Raw genomic sequence first — 21,254 nt, forward strand, 5'->3', positions numbered from 1 at the left:
GATGATTCACCTTATTTCGATCTACATGAAAGCTATTATATCCGCGACCCGGGAAATGCAAGCGACATCATCAATGTTAACAATATGGTGAGTTTGAACGAGGGCAAAATAAATGTGATCCAGTACGAACCGGATTGAATGAAGCACGCTCTGTTACAATGAAAGCTGCGCCTATATATATATATATATATATATATATATATATATATATATATATATATATATATATAAATCTTTCTCTTTTTTTGTTATGATTAAACGCGAAATCTTTCCATGACCGATTGTAGTACATGGCCACCACTGCAAAAATCGATAACAATCAATAATTTTCTGCGGTAGATTTTTTGCAGGTAATTTGGAGATTGAATAGACTTTGGTCAAACAATATTAGAAATAAATTTTAGAATACAAATCATTATTTAATTCAAGAAAAATAAATGCAACTGCATGTCCACATTTACATATACTTTACTTAAAGAACAAAATTCACTTTTGTAACCTTGTAGGAACATTACAAAGACTAAACATGCTTATTCCAACGAATTACATTCTTTTCAGACAAAATAAAGCGCGCTTTCCTAAAGGCATTACAAGTATTATTGGTGCAATATGACTTAATTGCAACACAGATCTAAAAAATATACACATTTCCTGCTAAAATTAACACACACACACACACACACACACACATGTATATATATATATATATATATATATATATATATATATATATATATATATATATATATATATATATATATATATATATATATATATATATTGTTATGGTCATTAAGAAGCAAAACCAACATATTTTGTAATGCTTAACAAATAATTTGATTATCAAAGTTGTAAATGTGTCGAATGGTAGGATGGATCTTTAACAAAAGAGTGAATATTAAAATAAGATCCAAGTAGAGGCGAAATTACGCATTAAAGTGAAAATAATGTTTGTATGTATGTATGTATGTATGTATGTATGTTTCTATGTATGTAGGTTTCTATGTATGTATGTGTGTTATTTCATCTGTATATCAAATAATCATTGAAAATAAGATTAACCTGATACTGCTGTTGAGCATGTTCATTATAAGGATTTTATTATTATTATTATTATTATTATTATTGTGGTTGCTCAAGAAATCCAGATGCTAATCTATTGTTAGTGATGTAGTGGGGTACCCTAGCGTCGATGGGATGTCTATGTTAAAACAGGGGGTTGCACCCTGGAGTCAAGGGGAATTTAAGATGGGAAAATTTAACATGGGATGTATAGGGACAAGGGATTGGGACTGTCTAGCGTAAAAATAAATGTTGGGACTGTCTAGCGTAAAGCATATATTGGGTTTGTATAGAGACAATAGGGATGATTGGCAACAATGTCTCAAGGCGATATATAAAGTTATATGTCCCGCTCCGTCAAGTGTTATATCAATTTATATGTCCCGTCACGCCAGGCATTATATCAAGTTATATGTCCCGCCCCGCCAGACGTTATATCAAGTCATATGTCCCGCTCCGCCAAGCATTCTATCCAGTTCTGTGTCCCGCACCGTCAAGCGTTATAGCCTGATTGGGGGTAAGCCCCTTGCAACATAGTTGCCAATGTCCAGGCGCGTGATGTCACCCCATCTGTTCTACTGATAGTGTCGCTATACAGACCCTACATACTATATATAAAAGCGATAACGCTTGGCTGGGAAAACATATAACTTGATATAACTTCTGGCGGGACCGGATATATAACTTTATATAACGCTTGACGGAGCGGGACATGTAACTTGATATAACGCCTGGCGGACATTGTGGCCAATATCCAGTACCGTGACGTTTTAACATAGAAGTCCCATTGACGCTTGGGTGACCTATTATACTGTTATTGTTGATTGTTGCCCTCCATCCCCCCCCCCCCCGTAGCCAGGAAGATATAGGGCACCGAAACATTCTAGTTAAAACACACATTCTACTATAAACTTTCGAATTTAGAGAATAGTAATCCTATCTTATATTAGCTACCTATAATTAAAAGCAAATCAACACATCCATATTTAGCAAAAATGAAATGCAGTTTTCAGATATTACTATTAGCATTAATGTACTTTTAGACATTGCTTTTGTCTGTAAATTGCATGTGTTGTCAAAACAAGTGAATCAGTCAAGTAACATTTACCATCTTAAGTACAATATTTTTTCGCATCATATACATGTGTGTATATATATGTGTGTGTGGGTGTGTGTTTGTGTGTGTGTGTGAATATCGACTAATCATTATCATGTATATTATTTATATGTCAGTCTCCTTTTGTCTCCACGCGTGGGTATCATTAGAATAATCTTAGATCCTGCGTTACATCGAAACATAGCGAACGTCTGTTCTTCACCACTCGGTTTTCCAATGTGCGTGTGCGCATTCACTTGTTTATTGATAAGGAGGTAATCTCACTCATTTATTATATGCTCTTTTATTTCTCCGTTAACTTTACATTGTCAGAATCGTTCAGTATTTTGCGATATTGCATACCTTCAAATAGCGTTTACGTGCGTAGAGAAATTACTTTCTATTGTAAACAAACCAAGGACGCAGATGTCAGCACTTTTGATTTGTAAACAAATCATGTACACTCGCGTAGTAGGCGCTTTAAGTTTTGGTTGATTAAATTTGTTTCTGAATGAAGTTAAGCCCAAATTTCGCGAACTGCCACATACCAGCTACTTTGGCACATTCCGCGTTAACTTTTTTGATACAATGTTTCGGGTTTAGGCTAGCTATACAATAGATGCCAGAAAGGGTCCTTACAAACACATTCAAGTGACAAGGCATAAACTGTCTTCTTTAGCTGGTAATAAGAATGGCAAAAAACATTTTTACGTGCTGACTTTCCTAAATACATACTTTCTTAGTTCTGAAAATACGTATTACATGAGCCATGTCAAAGGTTCTCAATCTTGATTACACATTTCAAAATTGTACTGTAATTTCGAATATAAGTGCAATTAAATCGTTCTTACTGCACTTAAAATGAAATAGGCATTAAATTCCATAGTGCCTTTTTGACAATTGCAATTGAAGGACTTCATATTTTTCCCACATAATGATTTCAAACATTCAATGACAGAAACAGAAACACATTTGCAGATGTCAACACGCTTCTCTCTTTCTTTTTCAATCTGATGTATTTTATGTGGAATTGTCACATATAAATCCAGTCCATAATCACGAAATTTCGTAGAATTGAAAAAAATACCAAAATCTATTCATTCCATATCAGATGGAAAAGTTGTTGAAATACGCATTCAAATTTCAAGTTTAACTCGACACGCCATTTTCTTTCGAAAGTTATGTTCAAATTTATCTGGGCGGAGTTGTGTGCTCAGTAGTAATGTTGTTGTGTAATGATGAATCTGCGCTTGTGTATTTAGTTTGGAATACGACATACATTCAGTTACTTTGTTTCAGGTAGTGTATTTTGTTAATATAATTACGCATTAGGTACAATAAGAAAAAGAGCATATAATAAAAAGGTTACTGCATTTGTATGTGAAAATATGAACTCGTTTTGTTGAATCGATATAATGCACTCCCAAGGTCGTGCAGCATTTATATCCGAAAAACTCGTTGATCTTTTCCCAAACAAATGCATTAATATATAAATCTGAGCAAGATTTCTTGATCAAAAGTGAATAAAATATGACTGCAGTTTTCTACTAGTTGATGTACTTTATGACGAGCAATTTGTAGAAAAATGAAAGTACATTTCTAATCTGGATTAAGCAAACAAACTTTCCTTCCGGAAGTAGCATTTTGAACGATCGGAAGAAATAGTACTCTTCATTTTTTTTGTCAATGCATAGATTCGCATATCTGTTCTCTGCGTCAAAACCGAACGCACTGTCGTCAAGTTCTTTTTTGTTATTCAGTAAAAGACATGTTGGCGTTTTCCATGAAACCAGGTTGTGCTTCCCGCTGTTCCATGATTGGGGCGAGAGTATCTTGACTGGATTCTCCTTGTAATCTGAATAAAACTGATACGCGTAGCCCGAATACGATGTTCCAAAATCTATTGCAGCGACAAGAACAGCATCCCGTCCTCCTGGATTTGAAGCCATTTTGTGAAACAGAAAATATCATTGGGTGTTTCTAGAAATTAAATAAAATTTAATTTAAAAAAATTGTCAATCTTGTTTTGTTGACCTTTTCTATTTAAAGATGGAAATTTACAAGTTGCATTAAATAAATGTTTCATAGCTACCGATCAGACAATATGTTGATACCATGAACATTAATTACCGATCTCGATACCACGGAATATGAAAATGGAAGTAATCGACCACACTGATTAAAAAGAATATTGTGATTAGTTCATTCATGTGAAGGAAACCTGTTCGCTTCTTCTTCTGATGTGCTTACAGAGGATTGAGGAAAAGACAGTATGTGGACTTTGTTTTCAAGAAACAAAGGAACAAAGTGTAAATTTCATGGAACAGTTACGGAGAACTTTGTTTTTAATATTTAGGAAATAAGGTAGTATGGCAAATATTTAGAATCGATCTTAGTCTTTTATGGCTTCTTTTACCTTTTCATTATTTTATTTTCTTTCTTTGTTTCTTTGTTTCTCTACTGTTCTTTTAACGGCAGTGTTACGTCTACTACAACCAAAGCAATAATAATACTACTGCTGCTACTACCGCTACTACTACTACTACTATAAGTTATAGATGTCTACTTTACTGTTGTTACTATCAGCCCTCAAAAACCACCACCACCACTTTAATCGCATTCACAGTGACTACACATTCAATTCCAATCCGGGACACTGTCTATAATGTAACATATTTGTATAAGAGACAATTGAACAAAGTAAACGATTTGCACCTTAAGTTCAGTAACCTTCTAAGGTGACGTCTGCAGAATTGGGGTGGGGGGGGCAGATTCATCTTCAGGAGGCTCAATAGGAAAATACGTCGGTTATTACCGTCTAATCAAGAAATAATACTGGATGTAACATGTACTATAAATTTCATGGGGCTGGTCAGTCACCTACAGCGGAGCTTGTCGCGTAGGTTGCGACAGAAAAGGCAGACAATGTTCCGATTGAAACTTTGCACCCATCAACTGCCATAATGTGCGATGTGAACAAAAGATTTTCCGAATATATTTCTCAGTGGCAATGAATTACATCCGAAGTTAATGTGTTTTTTTTCTTCTTCATTGACTTCACAGAAAAGGCCGAGGTTGTTCCCATTGCCTAAACCTACATATGGTGGAACGTTTCATATCCCAACAAATCGTACTGGGTACCTGTGCAAATTTTCAAAGCGTTTGCCCCCGATATTCCTAAAATTCTGATCCTTTATTTATTCTATTACCGTTAACAAACGTAACAACTTTAATTAAATTACATGTAATGGTTCATGATATATAACTGTCATTAACACACACACACACACACACACACACACACACACACGAAAGTTCTGAAAGAGGCCTTTCTTCAAAACCGTCAAGCTTATATTAAAATCAAAGCTTTATATTAGAATTCTCTTTGAATGCAAGCTAACCCTGTTTGAAAACTGGAAACATAAAGCAAAATTAATAAATGTAGTAATAAAATGTATTCACTTCACAAAATAAACCAAAATATAACTAATCAAGCATGATGATGTATCAAAGATTGTTAAATCGTCAACAAGTTTATGACGGCTAATACATATAATTTGTAGTACATAATTCTGAGAGCCATTAATGTTACTAGGCAAGTCTTTCTTCAGACTTCCTGGAAAATCGCAACAAAAACAAAAAAAACGCGATATCCAGTGTAAGACAACCCCGTCAACGACGAATTGGCTTACCCGGTTATCGCCTAATGGGTTTTTTTTTAATCGCGATACATCGAAGGAAAATATGCGATTGTGTCGGTGCCAATTTGGAGGCGCGCCCTCTCTGCTGCTATTATCCAAAATTCGTATCAAGACCGACTAGATATCGTGCTCGAGAATCGTGTAAATTTATTGTTATAAATCCATGCGGGGTTGACTGAGCCTGGCTAAATAAATTTCTAAACTTAATTATGTCCATATCACCAGATGAATATTTCGTAACGTGTGAGTATCAACTCCGTTAAAAACAACAAGAATATTACAATTATTTCTGATCTCTTTTGGTATTTGTGCATATCGCTGGGTTACATAAATCACATCTGTGTTTTTGTGTCTACCTCTGGAAAATATTCTAGCAAGGTTTGATTGTTTATCAAGCATTACATCATCGTACACGACTAAATTGTTAATAGATCCATTAATATCATCTACAGACAGTGCTACACTCAAGTCAGTGATAAACTCGATAACATCATCACCGCGCTCATTTAACGATCTTGCGTTTTCATTAAAATCTTTAAATACATCAAAACATCGTTGATCATCAACTGATGCTGCTACCAAATACAACTTATCCCATTTAACCATCTCATTATCAAATTAAGTAACAGTTTTGTTTTACCACTTCCAGACGGTCCAATAATAATCATAAGGACAGAATTTGGTAGCGGTGCATGATGCTTGACTGTTTCTTGTTTTCGTGTTGCAGAAAAATCAATTACATTCATGGTATATAAAAAGAAGATGGTGCTCTAACAACCATTACAACAAAAAATAGCAGATCAGCGGTTACGGGTAAGTGTGAACGATGCGGTACAAAGATATTTAAATTTATTCCCGCTGACAAGTCAGTGCAGCAGGGTTTTAAACAAAAAAACGAGGAGGTGTTATTGCAGCAAAATTAACAAAATTACCAGGGACTCCGTGGGCTAAATACCCAGGAGAAAAACATCTTCCAGGATATAATTACTGTGGTCCTGAAACCCGACTTGATATCAGATTTGAAAACCGAGACCAACCAAATCAAGGTGAGTGTCCGATAAATGCTTTTGATAACGCGTGTCATGCTCATGGTTTAGCTTATCGAGTAAAGGATCTGCAGCATGGGCATATCGTAGATGTAAAATTAATTCACGCCCTAAATTCTATCACGAATAAATCTTTCAAAGAATCACTGGCTAATTGGTTAGTAAGATCCGGAATGAAAGGTAAATTAGCGCTAAATGCTGTTAATAAATTATAATGGAATCGATTTATTATTCCCCAAGATGATATTGGAAAGATAACGCAGCGATTAGTAAACTCGCTGAAGGAGCAAATGTCACACGTGCTGCTGCTAAATAAAAGGTTATCCAAACAAGCAATATGGCAAATTTATCTACCGCCACCTAAGCAAATTCACTTTGCACATTTTGATGTTAGTGTTCCTAATGAAGTTCATCAGGCTGATATATTATTTTTACCACATGATACCATCAAAATCCAAATCAAATAGCATGCAAGTACGCGCTAACTGTTGTTGACGTTGCAAATAGATACAAAGAAGCAGAACCGTTGTCAACAAAGACAGCTGCTGACGTTGCTTCTGTGTTTAAACGAATTTATCAACGAGGACCCTTGCAATGGCCACAGCTTTTACAAGTTGATCCTGGCAAAGAATTTCAGGGTGCAGTATCATCGCTTATGAAGCAACATAACGTCACCATCAGACGAGGACATACTGCAATTCATCGTGATCAGGCAATTGTTTAACGATTTAATCAAACACTTGCTGAGTGGTTATTTGGATATAAATACGCGAAGGAATTCATTCAAGACAAGAGGTCACGTGAATGGGTTGCAAGATTACCTAATGTGATAACCGCGTTAAATAATGAGATTACTCGAACAACCAGCATGAAACCCATTAGCGCAGTCACAAAAAAATATACCCGTACAACGACGTGATTTTTTTAACAAAGCCAGTGCTGGGCAATGACAATGTAAGATATTTATATGAGCCCGGTGAACATGAAGGCGGTAAAAAAGATCAACTGATCCCATTTGGAGTATTAACACACACAAGATATCTAACATAACAAGATAAACGGGTAGACCTGCAATCTACAGACTGGATTCAACTGCTTCTCAACGTGGATTTACACGTGAACAATTACAAGTAATTCCCGTAGACACACAATTACCACCGCGATCACTTAACTAGCGCCCCTACGTCGATTACATTCAAGACAGGTCAGCATCACGTTTTCTCGTGTATGACCGCGGCTGTTATCTTTTCTATCTACGGTAAATTGCTTTGGATGTTTCCTCGAGTAATTCCACAGCATCACACAATTACAGCTCGCACAGTGATTATTCTGCTGCTGCTTTAGCGCGTTGATAAATTCAACGTCGAGATCAAAGATGCGCTTTTTTCTTCTCACTTTGTTTACAACCACTATTTTTTTTTTATTATATCCTTGTCAATATCATCATTAATGATTTCTGACGAGTCCATGACGATTCTCAGCAACTGAGATATTTTTCTAACTCGAGACACTGCAAGATAAACTAAGTTCGACCATTCGATACGATAATCAACAATCCAAACAACTGTGTCAGTGATTGTCAGTCCTTGTCATGAGTGAATTGTCACCGCATATCCTAGTGTCCACGGGGAATTATCAGTGTGCAGAGCATCTTCAACAACATTGACATCAACTGCGACAATACCATTTAATACGAGATTCCATTTTCTTGACTCGGTCTGTCCTAGTATATCTACTTCAATATTCCCGCCGTCGCGTATCAGCTGGCCGATAACACAGCGGCGCCGGCAACGTTAGACATTTTTCTTTATGTAACTGAAACAACCGCTGTTGACGTGTGTCTCTGACTATCTTTCTACTTGCCACTATTAAATTGTTTGGTCTCCACGTTTGTAGAAATTCGTTCATAGAAGTTTCTGAAATTATTTTACGTGCTATTTCACATTGAATTTTGTTCGGTTGTAGTCTGATTAATTTTTTTAACTCCTTTAATTCTGCATCGAGAGATCTGTGATCATTAGTTATCTCCGAGTAATAATCAACAAAAAATTTCAACCAATCGTGTGGAGATGGCCCAACAAACGGCGATGGTTGACCGTGATCGCCGCACATTATCACAGCTGTATTTTTCAATAACAACCAATCGAGAAATGTTTTAATATTTCCAACAACACTGTGCACACTTCATCCCAAATGATGATCTTTGGAATATATTTTTCTCCCATTAGATCTGGAGTCCATGTGCCGCCGCTGTATTTGAAAAAATTATGACAAGTACAAGAATTAACTACTGGTTGTTTCATCTCCCTGGCGAGTCTGTGTATTAGCACAATCATATCATCGTGCTTCTGTCGAAATAATTCGATTACCCGAGTTGTCGTACCAGAAACCGTTTTGTGTCTGGATACTGGGTCATACACGGATGGCTCCGACAACAATTCTGATATCTGAGCGCTGCGGTAACTGTCTTTAACCGCAACATCCGCGGAATCACAATAACAATGTAACATTTCCTTTTTTATTCTCCACGAACCCCGTGATTCATCAGTACTTGTGAAACGAGCCAGTAATTCTGAATATAGTTTATTCAAGTAAAATAAATCCGTTGCAACTCTAACTACGGTGTGAGGAAATCTATTTATCTTCGATAGCAAATTTATAGAAATATAAGCGAGCATTGAAGATCTTAAATGTGTATACTGAGGAGATTCTCCATCAGTGTAACTAACAATTGTGCCCAACCGTGTTCCGTCAGACAAGTAATCGTCTTCCCAAGTACAAAATATATTTCTCACAACGGCATCAGCAATTATAAAATCTAATTCGACATCATCCATAATCAATCGTGAGTGATGCCGTTTATGATCATATCCACCACCCTAAGTACATTTACCGATTATTCTTCTACTGAAATCTTTTGCAGTTTTTTCACTGTTGCTGAGTTTAATCCTCAGAATATTATGAATATTATCGACGGTGACATCAATAGGAGTATTTGGACATTCCCGCTTATATTGTTCGATGACCTCATCTACACTGATACGTTCCGGTGTTGGTAACCAAACTGAGGTCTGCGTCCGATATGATACAATTGTTTCACTGACAACCAACGTTATTAATACGCGGATGTCTAGCATATATCGTAATAACACTATTGGTGCCCAGCGTCGCTCCGAGAAGTGTCTACCAAACCAAACATAACAAAACGGATGAAGATTCGTAGCAAAGTCAAACGACACTACACGAGCAAATCCTGTCATGTCAAAATCGGGTAATGGACCATTAATAGCCACTCGTGTCATCTCGTTTATAGGATGTCCAAACCGGCAAAATGCCCAGCACACTCGCCCATCCCAAGAAAACTTCCCGGATAAAACGCGACTATGTCCACTGAAATGACATCCTTGTGGTCATATTCGGTATTCCACAAACCGCCATGTCCATATTCGATACAAATCCGAGGAACTCAGTGTGTGTTGGTCTCCATGAATTTCTCTCCCTATCGGCGTGGGCAGCAGCTGACGTAACTGTAAAACAATTAGTTAATAATTGCTCAGTATTTTCTGAATATATTTCCGATAGTTTTCTCATTTCTTCATGCAGAGATTCTTTACGATATAAATCACCGTTGGGTCTTACAAATTGGTCATATTCTTCATCGTCGGAGCTCTTAAACAACCATACTGACAAGGGATTGTCTTTACTTATCTGTTTAATAAAGCCAAACATACTTTCCCCTGAGTTCTCAGGGGAGTAATATCTCACGATACGATCTCGTTGAAATATTATTACCGCGGAGGTCCAGGCGTGAGCGTTATGGTCAATAATTTCAATTGGTGTCCCTCTCGACTTATTCGGTAATTCATATAAAACCTCCCCCGTTAACGTTTTAACTACCATTGGAAATTTTAATTTACCTGATAACTCAGCGACATCGTTTATTGACGCTCCGACGTCTTTGACCGATTCAGCCCACTTTGCTATTTTTTCTGGTCGCAAATCGGTTAAACCGTTTCCACGCTTCGCGTTTGTAAATATTCCATTACTCGCTCGGCTGCACAATCTCATTGGGGCAAGATCATTAAAGTTAGGTCTATCATTTAGTTGATAGATTCCATAAATAACCACGGTCACAGGATACGATCGAGCGTAATATGGTCAATCCTGCTTTGGAATCTTTACTTAACACAGCGGTTTTTCCAGTAGCAAGGACAGGATCACATTTGTCACGGATAATCCACGTATCGGAATCTGCTTGCACAATAAACTTTATTCCGAAAAGATATTTCTGATTAAGGTAATTGATAATCGCTTTCGCTCGTGCATCGTTCATTGTAGCATCAACGACATCGTCGACAACTTCGTCGATGACTTTGTCCTTGACAGAGTTGTCGCGTACAATTTTGAATGTAGACCACAAGTGAGATGCTCCATCATCACGAAATTCTTTTTTGGCACCTCTGATAATATCAATCAGAAGAGTCAGGGCTCGCCTTCGCTAGTCAGGGGTGAGTCTGTCAAGATCGAGTCTAAAGCTTTCCAAGGCTTGATTCTGTATAATCTCTCAAACTCATCCATATATAATTAAGACAAACATTGAAATAAAATATTATATATAATGAATCAGTGTAAATGGTTTATGGTAGGATCTGTGACTCCATGTGGCAAAAAAATGTGTAAAGGAATTCTGCGGGCAACATTCACAATATGTTCGCAATGGAAGCTTAGGACCTATACCATGTCTGTGATGTGGTGTCGGAGTCCGGGGAAAGACACAGTTATGTGCTCGGTGTAGTGGTAAGCGATGCAAGGAACTCAAAAGATATTATGATAAAATAAAACAATGACAATGACAGAGGTATATACTGTGAAGATGATTATTTAAATAAATTCTCAGACAAATTATTATTTAAACAAATGATATTATTATACAAATGAATCAAGAATTTTTCAACATCCCAATATTAAAAATTATGAAGGTCTCGTGATGGTTTAGTTAGACATTGTCGGCTGAGAAAAATATTTGGTGTTGTTAATAATCATGGCTATCTAACGTTTACTGTTGGGAAGAAACAATATTAATGTCATCGTTTCGTATTCGAATGTTTCTTTGGAGAGATCAAGACGGTCTTGTGATCGATCACATCAACAATATAAAAACCGATAAATTTTTTATCCAATCTGAGAGCTGTCACACAAAGCCAGAATTGTAAGTCTGGTAATACTGGCTGTAATGATAATAGCACCAAAACCATTGTATCCATGAATTTAGATAGTGGCGAAGAGAGAATATTTCAATCGATGTCTGCAGTTGGCAAATATTTTGGCATTTCAGTACGAAAAGTTGCAGAAAATATACAAAAATCCTCATTCTCAGAGAAATATAACCAAACAGTTATTTTCAAATATCATTAAGAGAGAGCTGTAGTATTCACTAACTACTCTTTTATTTATTTTTGGTCAGAAAATCCTATTTACATACTACTTCTTTTTCGACCTGAAACAAGGGATATAATTCTGTATTATAGCTTTCTCCGTAGTTGTAGTCGTAATTAACTGTCTACGTCGTAATTAATTAATTAACTATCTACGTCGTAATTAATTAAGTCGTAACTAATATCAGTAGTGTAACACATTCTACAATACAGCAAGTTATTTTTAGATTCGCTACGAGATACATGTATTTCAGACCCAATTTTATCAAGGCATAACACGCTATTATATATTTTGTTCAGAAACCGCTGTTATATCTATCTTGAGTGCAGAAATATATATAGTTACGGTGTGTTCAGTAACCGATATGTGGGTATCTACATAATAATTTTTAAATCCTATATCAGTAGATTAGAGCCATGGCGCATTTGTCGTTCAGCTGATTCTTGTCCCTTGACTCTGTCAAGGGGTCTGGGGTTCCAATCTCGTAACAAGCATATTGTCGACGGTTCCGATTTATAAGGTTTTTCTCTCTCGTCACGTCAAAAAAAACCTGATGAGTGCGTTTTAGTCGCCTCGGAGTTGGATCCTGGGGAGGAGTACTTAAAATGAAGTGCATAGACAGCCTTTTGAATATTCAAACTTTTCGTTTCGCTTAGAAAATTCGCTGGAGGTATGTTTGTGACGCCCCCAAAATAAACAGTAGCGTGGATGTATAAGCTCTAAGTCACATGGGTACACCACAGAAAAACATTCAGAAAGAATGTTTGGCTAAAAGAAACAGTCATGGGGTGCAAGAAAAGTTTCAAAAAAAGACAAAATTAGTCTCAAGAAACAAAAGTCTCAAACAAAGACAAATATCCCCCATGAAAGACACACAGACCAGTGCAGGGGCCCATGAATGAAAACCGCTCATCATAGCTTCTGTTTATTTTTGGTCTAAAATATTTTTCTTTTAAATATATAACATTCGGTGTATATGATAGTGAATTACGAAAATATCAATGATGTAATTGGTGCTATTAAAATATTAGAACATGACGGCATAAATATATCCGATGAACTAAATCCTGAAAAAAAATCATTTTTGATTTTGAAACACTGCAGGAGACTGAACATGAAGGGAGATATATTCTGCCATCACAATATAGAATTATCCACAGTAGAAGAAACGCGAATAAAGGAATTTGTTTCGTTGTCTCGTGCAATTGAAAATATTAGATCACAATTATCTCTTGGATATGAAGCAAAAAAGATAATTAATTTTCGTGTGAGACAATAAGAAAAATTATGTCAGATCGTGCAGCGATCGAAAACGAAAGTTAGACTCGTTGATTTCCATCAAGTAAGTACGTGGAAATCAAGTAAGTGGAAATAAAATCGAAAGTAAAAAAATAAATTTCTGATTACAGTAAAATATTATATTTTTTTTTTCACTGACAATATATTTTTTCACTGAAAATTGCTGGATTTGCACGATTCTTGCTAACTAAATACTTTCCGAATTAGCAAATCGAATGATTTCCATGATTTTTACTAGCTAAATACTTTCCGAATTAGCAAGTCGACTTATTTCCATGATTTTTACTAGTAAATACCCTATCAGAATTAGCGAATCAGTCGATGTGGACAAAATATATATAAATAAAATATTTTTACTGTTGCTCGTGCACAAAAAATAAAATTATTATGCTTGCTTGTGAAATCAGTCGATGCACATGATTTTGACTACCTAAATACCATTCAGAATTGGGAAATCAGTCGATGTACACGATTTTGACTACCTATTACCCTTCAAAATTGAGAAACTTGATAGAGTTTTAGTACAAAATAAATTTCTTATAATTCTGAGAGACAGTCAGTAAAAAAATATCCACCTTGACTGTCAGGAGAATTATTTTTTTGTGCTATTTTCTTGAATCGGTTATTAGTTTCACGATTGAAGATCTTAAGATGGAAATCTTTACGATTTCACAAGTAAATTATTATGTACCGTTTCAATTCCTCAAATCCAATAAGGGCCTAATTAGTCTGTTAGTTTGAAATTTATTCTTGATAACAGTGGATTATGGCGTCGTAGATAGACCGGATTGATCGGCTTTTGCAGAATCAAAAATCCAGGTGAATGAATCCTTGCTGGACTTGATTTGACATTGTTGTGTCCGTGCTATAGCTGTTATCGATTACATCACATATAAGATTGAACGCGACCTTTGGGTTATATTTACGATTTCCGGGGATACATGTCATCCTTACCCCTGTGGATCATTATTGTACCGGAGAATAGTTGCCGGTGGTAGTGTTTCTTTTTACCGTGCAAGTATAACAGAAAAGGACTGATGAATAATATCGTTTGTTGATTTTTTTTAGTTCGTATACCCTGGAAATTTAAAATTTGGCAGCGACACTTCTGTTATTTTATATTCAGTTAGAAATCATTGTTTGTGGCGATGTGTGATGTTAGTGTGATCAATTATTACCTGAATTAATAACTGGTTAATGTAGTCCATGTCGGATACGAGCTGATTAAGTATTTCAATGTGAGATTTTAATCAGACTAATTTTGTTAACGATATCAGGAATTCCACTTACGATATCTTCTTGTGTTTTCTTGATTGTGTCAATGTTAGTTTTGATAGAAAGTTTTGCGTCAAAGGTCTATGGGGTACCAAAGAATTCCTCTGCGGTTTCATTAATTTTCATAAAGTTTCTACGGAGATTTGTAAACGCGTTTACGTGAACGTCATACTCGGCCCGCAACGTGGATAAGTTACCGTCAACGGTGTTGTAGTTAACGTCAACATACTTTTTCGTCGCGGCATCTTCGTCGGATGTTGGATCCGCTAACACCACTATTTTATTTCTGTTCATGTTGAGTTCACCTGTCATTGTGTCACCGGTTTTTTTAAACGAGAAGGGAATATGGTTCCGACGGTTGTAAATAGCGCGTCAACATACTTTTTCGTCGCGGCATCTTCCGGGGATGTTGGATCTCTTAAAACTACTATCTTGTTTCCATTCATGCTGAGTTCACCTGTCATTGTGTCAGTGGTATTTTTCACGCGATAGCAACACTTTTTGCAATTTCATCTTTGATGCTGGCAATTGACATACCTGAGTCTCTGATTTTTTCGCTGTCAGTGAACACAGGGATGTTACCCGGGGTAGCTCCAATAACCCTACGAATTATTTCATGCCATTTCATATCACTAGTTTTTTACTTGCCATGCCGGTCCTGAAAAATTATGACCTCATCTGGGTCTATCCGGAGAGAGATAAAAGATTGTCAACGTCATCTTTAGTTGAGTATTTTGATAAATCTACATCGTGGAGCTTTTTACTTTTACTCGTGTTGATAGATCGTCCGTAAATATCAACCATTATTTTTTTTAGGGATTGTTTAATTTATCCGTGGTATACTATTGCACAACATTGTGTGGTGGTTTGGATGATTTTGATAACGCTGCAAGTACATTAATTACTTCACGGCCACATATTGGTGGATCGGTTAATGTTTGTGTTGGTAGCGTTGAATACCAGACTGGAATGGAGTGCTTTGCACGTATTTTAGGAATTCAACTGGCGGTGCTAATCCATACGAATCGAAATAAACAATTCCACGTGGATGTATCGCGTAAGCAACCCAATGAGTTCCTGGACCATCGCTGTTATCGAGATTAATAATTCCAGTTTCTGGATTATTCGGTTCACGCGGTAACTGATCTCTCATAAAACACCTCTGACATTTTTATATTTAATATTTTAGCGGCATCGAGTAAATCCAAATTTGACATAGGTGAAACACTCTGTGTTTTTGTTAAAAAATTTTCGCTTGACCAGGAGTCAGAGGGACATTAACGTGACCATATGACATTTTTATAATTAACGCGATTGATCTAATTGTCTACATGTTTTTTCACTAGGGCATCAATGACTCTCATTCGCCCACCAACACCTTCAAGTAACATTGTTTTATCGCTGAGTATAACAGCAATTGCTCTGTAATTAATACCACCTGAGTTTACGTTAGTTCGAAAATGTATATCAACGACTGATTGCTTAACTAAATCAAGATGTTCCAGCGAAAAGTAATAAATCGGATACAACGATGTAAAATCTAACTGCGATATTTGTAAACCAGTATCAATATTTTGATCGCGTCCCATGAATGTCATCAAACGACACATAATTTTCGTCAAAATTCAATAATACATCCTCGGATGGTTCTTGATGACTGTTTATTCTTAAAGATACTTCAGAGACAACAAGTTTGACAAATACTATTGGATTTCTTTCTTGATTCTTTAATCGTGCAGCATCTTGAAAAGCAACAAAGATATATCTTGGTGCAGAAACACCTTGCTGTGATGATATATGCCAAGTAAATAAACGTCGACGGGATTTTGTTGTTGTTAACCACGATAATATTGATTTGCCCCCTTGGTCCATAAAAGAAAGTAGCCGCTCTTCTTCAGCGAGTGAGTCATTACCGGCATCCACAATGAGAGTTTAAATAATGTTACTTTACCATCAGCAGCGCCATATTCTCGCCATATAGCATCATTATCTTCTTTTCGATGAAGAACAATTGTATGTTTGGCTCCAAAAATGACCTTTCTGACATTTCTGCAAAATCCAAAGATATGGGACAGTGGAATTGCACATGAAAATCTTCTACGATCACCTTTTAAAATTAATTGACGTGTTCTAAATCCTAAGTTGTAATTTGGATTGCTATGAACCAACGGCCATAATCAGCGTCAGCGTTATCGGCAAAGTTTCTTGGTCGTCTTACAATATCAGGCCTCCCATCGGGATGTTCAGAATTATCCTTAGCGAACATCATAGTCGGACCAGCTGATCTATTATAATCATCTGAATATCTTGCTAAGCCTATAATCGTCGTAGCATCGTCAACATTATCCTGGATTGTCTCAATTTATTTTCCATCAATCATGTATATGGCACTTTTGAATAACGCCATGATGCCATAATTAACAAATCAAACTCTGACATTAGCTCCGTATGGTGTATTATCGACGACCTTTGTTACAAGTTCACCTCTGACCTCAATAAATGCTTCAGCGGGCAAGAAATTCCTACTTGTATCCTGAACTCGTAATTCATTTCGTCCATTTGGCGATACTGCCTCATAAGAAAAATACTTATAATCACGCACGGACTCATCCTTGAGTACTGGTGCATCCATGTCAAACGCTGGGTCATATACACGTTTAAACATTTTATTATAATTGTTATCTTCTAAAACGAAGACTACTTCCTGAATCAGACACGTATTTATCTGTTCAGCCCCTTGATTTATCAGCACTGCTAGCTTTTGATTTGCGGCTTGATTTATTACTTTGCTGACATTTGCAGGCATCACCTCAGTGCTTGGTAATTTGACTGGCTGTGGTGGTCTGCGTATTAATCGTGCTAGTCTATCCTTGATTGCCAAGAACGCTTTCTGGCAACGTTACCAATAAGACCAGGAGCTTTATCACGAACAACGTCAATAGCTTTCATTGATAATTGTTTAGCGGTACTCCTTTGGGAGCTATCCTTCTGAATAAACCCTGAACAACATCACCGAGTCCATCTCCGTAAATTATTGTATAGGTTGGCAATCGCGAGTTTATCACCCTGACCGGTACGGGTCCACGATGAGAATTTTGGACGATCATTTTTATTTAATTATTCATTTATCTAACAACTAGTCACGGTGATATTCATCAACGATTTCATCAATAAGTTCTCGGTAAACATTAATGTCTATGATACCGCCTTGAAATAATCGTCGACAGATATCAACTGCTTCATTAATTATTTCCGGTGAGTTATTTCCAGCTCGTTTACCCCCATGAGAATTTCTAATCGTTGCACGTCATCGATGATATTGTTAGGACAGGCAATAAAACCATTCCCCAAACCACTGCCAGTAGCACCCGTGTCAGGCTCATCTTCTTCGTCATCTGGATAATACAGCTCCTTCTTCGTTTGTTGCAATGGCGGAGGAGGTTGTGGTTGTTGTTTTTTTCTGTTGCTGGGGAGGAGGTTGTGGTTGTTTTTTCTGTTACTGGGGAGGAGGTTGTGGTTGTTGTTTTTTTTCTGTTGCTGGGGAGGAGGTTTTGGTTGTTGTAGTTGTGCAAAATAATGATCTATTGCTCTAGAAAATTCAATATATCTAGTATCACTGTTTCTAGCCTGATCAGCATCGTAGTATATACGATATATCCACTTTTACCAGTCTTCACGACCCATAGCATCATCGGCATACTCGGATTTTAAAACTCGGCCTCGGTGATCATAACTTCACGCGGCAAACTCAGCTAAACCATTTATGGTTTTAATTGCCTTTATGGATTTAATACCAAGTTCGGTAAATTTATCGTTTACATCAACTTTGGCCCTGGCTTGTTCTGTTTCTCTTTCTGGTATGCGATCTTTTACATCACCGACTGCAATACGAATTTTTCTGACCCCTTCAAGTATTTCTTTATCGAGGGATAGAGGCTGAGCTGCAGCTATATCAGTTGGAAGTTTTCGTAAAATCTATTTTTTGTTTTTTTAGTTCTCGCTGCTATTTATTCAGTCTGCTCAGCGGTTTATTTTAATGCTGGAAGAATACCCTCCTTCGTCTCATCCTTAATATCTCCCCATATAGCTCTTTCAGTAGCTGTTGTTAGGGTTTAAATAACTGCTCTGTGCCGGTTGCGAATTCAGCTTGTACTTGTTGACGTTCTTGAAGTTTTTGTCTTACAGAATCTCTCACGGGAAGAATTTTTTTGATTGCTTCTAGTCGCTCTCGAGCTAATCTAGTGGTATATGCTTCTCCGATATTTGCCATTATTGATATAGCGATGATTTAATTCATAGCAGCAGAGAGGGCGCGCCTCCAAATTGGCACCGACACAATAGCATATTTTCCTTCGATGTATCACGTTTAGAAAAAACCCATCGGCGATAACCGGGTAAGCCAATTTGTCATCGACGGAGTTGTCTTACGCTGGATATCGCGTTTTCTTTGGGGGGAGGGTGCGATTTTTTAGGAAGGCTTATTTTGCGAAAATACGGGTGGTCGCTTTAGAGTCTGTTCGCCCTCTCTGCTGCTCCATCAGCATTGCAACTTTCTTTATTACTTATACTGTGTCTTTAATGCTGCTGCTGCTGACGACGACGATGATGATGATGATGACGACGACGACGACGACGATGATGATGATGATTTTTATTATTATTATTATTATTATTATTACTATTTTATTATTATATTTCAATTATACATCTATTTATTATTATTATTTTTCCAATTCGATATCTATGGCCCAGAGGGGCATGAATAAATAAGCAATGTTTGAATAATAATAACAAGAAGAAGAAGAACCGCTATCATCATTATCATTAAAGACACAATATAAAGAGTAAAAAGGAAGATGTAATGTTGATGGTGGTTGTGGTTTCTTAACTCCAATTTCCTTAGGTTCGTGTCCGAACCAGATGGAGACTTCCTTGTCAAACCCAAAACACTTTTATCAAGTATACAACTGTTCACCAAATAATACATATATATATATATATATATATATATATATATATATATATATATATATATATATATATATATATATATATATATATATATATATATTCATGATCTCTTACTACTTTAAAGATACAGTCGGTTCAGAAATATCATAATGCTTGACAAGCTCAAGTAACACGCCCTTTTTAAAGGACTCTAACCCTCCTATGTAGTCTCTACAATGAATTTCCCTACTTTAGATGTCATGGTGAACGCTTGATGGTCTAGCTATAAATTTCTTAAATATATTAAAATAAAATACCCGAGAGTAAGAAAATTTCAAACCAAAAAGAAATTTAAATTTCGAGCGATTATGATCTCTCTGAATTATTAAAATCTATGTAATGTAAAAATCTGGTAATATTCAAATCAATTCGAATCTCTTATATATTCAAAAGAATCTTAAATCTCTGAAATATTCTAACAAATTCAAATCGCGAAGCAGTGGTCATTTTTTTATTTTTTTAACGATTCTAGGATCATAAACTAGGTAACAAGAAAGAGGAAACCCAACAGGTGTTGCATAATTGAAAAATATCATTCGCTTCCATAAAATACAGAGAGAAAGAATTAAAAATAACTTACGGTATGAAGGATTAATCCCTGAAATCGTAAAAGTTCTTTTAAAATCTATAGTTCGAGAAATCCCAATAAATTCCAAAGGCATTCACAATGATGTCACAACCGTGCTATGTGTCAACAGTACAGAAAAAATATCTGACCTTGTACCAGCACCAATATCTTTATCGAATCACGTGCTGCTTACTTGTACTTTGAATACTACTTGACCTTTAAACTTATTAATGAAATAACGTCCACTGTATACATGAGTTATCTTTGGCGTGACGACTACGATCATAGGATATTAGTTTTTACTAAATGAGCAGTAACAAAACTTTTGTCAATAAAACTTTATATGTATATGTGTGTATGTATCTATGTATATATATATATATATATATATATATATATATATATATATAGAGAGAGAGAGAGAGAGAGAGAGAGAGAGAGAGAGAGAGAGAGAGAGAGAGAGAGATACATACATACATACATACATACATAACAAGGACCGTTATCTGCATCAGCGTTTCTTCTTTCGTCAATTTTTGGATCTAAAGAGAGAGGAAAAATTGTTTATTTCTATCGTTAAGATCCTTCTACATGTTAATATTTAATAGTTTTGTGTGGTTGACCTTTGTCCATAATTGAGAGTAGGAGTTTGGGCGTCCCTGACTAATGTCCTCTTTTCCAAACAACGTCTTACATAGCTAAGTTTTTGCCTATGAATGAGGATTATATACTAATACTATTATTATTTGTAGATAAACATG

General features: G+C 36.2%; 1 protein-coding gene across 1 annotated transcript in view; it reads right to left on the bottom strand.

Annotated features, from left to right (window-relative positions):
* Nucleotides 1-20,616, bottom strand: part of LOC149776672 (heat shock 70 kDa protein 12B-like) — a 41,584-nt gene extending 20,968 nt beyond the window's left edge. Inside the window, exon 1 of the mRNA XM_089942509.1 lies at nt 20,506-20,616. The gene's annotated coding sequence lies outside the window, so the exon portion shown is untranslated. The remainder of the gene's footprint in view (nt 1-20,505) is intronic.
* Nucleotides 20,617-21,254: the final 638 nt, after the last annotated feature.

Source organism: Sinohyriopsis cumingii, chromosome 18 (assembly GCF_028554795.1).
Source record: "Sinohyriopsis cumingii isolate HCF-2022 chromosome 18, ASM2855479v2, whole genome shotgun sequence".
NCBI lineage: Eukaryota > Metazoa > Mollusca > Bivalvia > Unionida > Unionidae > Sinohyriopsis > Sinohyriopsis cumingii.